Raw genomic sequence first — 2,060 nt, 5'->3', positions numbered from 1 at the left:
GCGCGCGCGGGGCGGCGGGGCGGGGGTCCCGCGTGGAGTGCTCCGCGCGCGCGTGGGCCCGGTGTGTGTGTGTTGGTGGGGGGGGAGGGGTGCGCGCGGCGGGAGGGAGCGCGGGGAACCGGCGTTACCTGCCCGGGGAATGGCCAGACCCGGATCGGATCCGGACTCCGGGTTCCGATCCGCTCCGGAAACCACGCGCCACCGGAAGCCGGCGCGGCCGAGCCGCAAAGCAGGGCGGGAAGTGTAGTCCCAAGGGCGGCGGGGCCCGGGCGGTGGCGGCGTGAGGGGAGCGGCGGCGCTGTTGCTCCTCGACGGGCGCTCCCATCGCTCCAGCGGCTCGCCCCGGCCGGGTACAACACCTGTGTGAGGGGCGGCCGCCCCCGGCGCGGCGCTTCGGCTCTGGGCTGGAGGAGGAGGATGAAGAAAGGGGCGGCTACCGTGGAACTGGGTTTGGCACCAGGTTGCACAACCTGGGTTTTTCCCTTCTGGCCGGTACAGGTAGGAGACCCACACGGGCGGCCTGTCAGAAGGTGTTTGGTGGGCATAGCACCCCCACTTGGGGCTGTGGGCCCTGTGGGTGGTTTTTTATGGCCACGCGGCCAGGAGCACCCCTCCAGAGGCAGAGGCCTGGGCCAAGAAGTAACCTGCGCTTTTGGTATCCAAGCAAGGTGCCCCAGCTTTCTCCGCTGGGAAGAAGCAACGCCTACCACAGAGGTTCCCCTCCAGCTAAAAGCCTTCTGCAGAGCTCCTTGCTGCTGTGGTGGGACTGGCCAGTCGTCAGAGCACCCCTGAAGACGCCAAGGTGGTGGGAAGCGGGTGCCGGCTCTGTCCTCTCCAAGGGATGCACCCTGCGTCTTCACAGCAAGGCCCTTTCTCTCTCCCTTCTCGCCTTAAGCACCCTGTGTCCCCTCCCATGGAGGTGCAGGGAGAGCCAAGGAACTCGCTGCGTGTTGAGTGCTTGGGTGAACTGAAGCAGCGCAGTGTATGGATCTTGAGAACGTTGCCTCTTGGCAAAACAGTGTTAATTTTAGGAGGGGGAACTGTTTATTCTTTACAAATGACTCACCAGAAGTTTTCAACGAGCGCAGGAGTAGTATGGGGAATTTTTCAAGGATCTAACTGCACGTTTAGGTCATTTGCTTTTTTCAAAGACCGAGGCCTTTAGTTTCGTATAGTCTGCTTTTACCTATTTTCCCTGTATGGTGCATTTTCACATGCACAATGCTGTCTTTGGGCCTCCACCTAGGTATCTCCAGCATCCAGTGCACAAGGGGGGGTTATTCTACTTGCAGCACATTCACTCTGTCAGAATAAGTATTAACCAATTCAGAATGGTTCACAGAATCACAGAATCTTCTAGGTTGGAAGGGACCTCAAAGATCATCTTGTCCAACCATCAACCTAACTGACAAAAATAGACACCCGCACAACAAACAAGAAGCATCACCATCACTAAACCATACCTCCCAACACTACATCAAACTGTCTTTTGAACACCTCCAGGGATGGTGCCTCAACCACCTCCCTGGGCAGCCCATTCCAATGTCTGGTTACCTGTATGTTTCCTAGCTGAAGCAGTCTGGATTTACAATGCATGTGAGCCTGGATCCTGCAGCTCCAAAATGATTTTTTTTTTTTTTTTTTCAGCCTTATTGTCATTCTTAGAGTTTTTTCCTACCTGTATTACTTATGCATCTGTGCAAGCAATCTGCACATTTTGTGGCTAATGAGTGATGACGAGCTAGTCACAGATGCATTCACAGATGCATATGAGTGAGTGAGGTACTGTCAGAGGATGGTCACTGAAGTGGGAAGCTCTTCTAGAAAGAGTGACCCTTGATAGTAATTGGGGAGCCAAATTTTATTTTTATAAATAGGTAAAATCTGTCTCTCTTGCAGCCTTCTAAGCCAACTAACTCTACTAGTTTCTAGATGTAGCTTTGTTTTCTTCATCATGTCAGCCTGACTTCCTTGAATATTTAAAAGCTGGAGTGTGTAGTTCCATGATTACTTAGCCAAATTAACAATTGGCCCCTGCCAAAATGTTCCTGCTACTTTAT

This window comes from Calidris pugnax, unplaced genomic scaffold (assembly GCF_001431845.1).
Source record: "Calidris pugnax isolate Ruff unplaced genomic scaffold, ASM143184v1 scaffold25, whole genome shotgun sequence".
NCBI classification, from domain to species: domain Eukaryota; kingdom Metazoa; phylum Chordata; class Aves; order Charadriiformes; family Scolopacidae; genus Calidris; species Calidris pugnax.
This window is presented reverse-complemented; position numbering follows the sequence as displayed.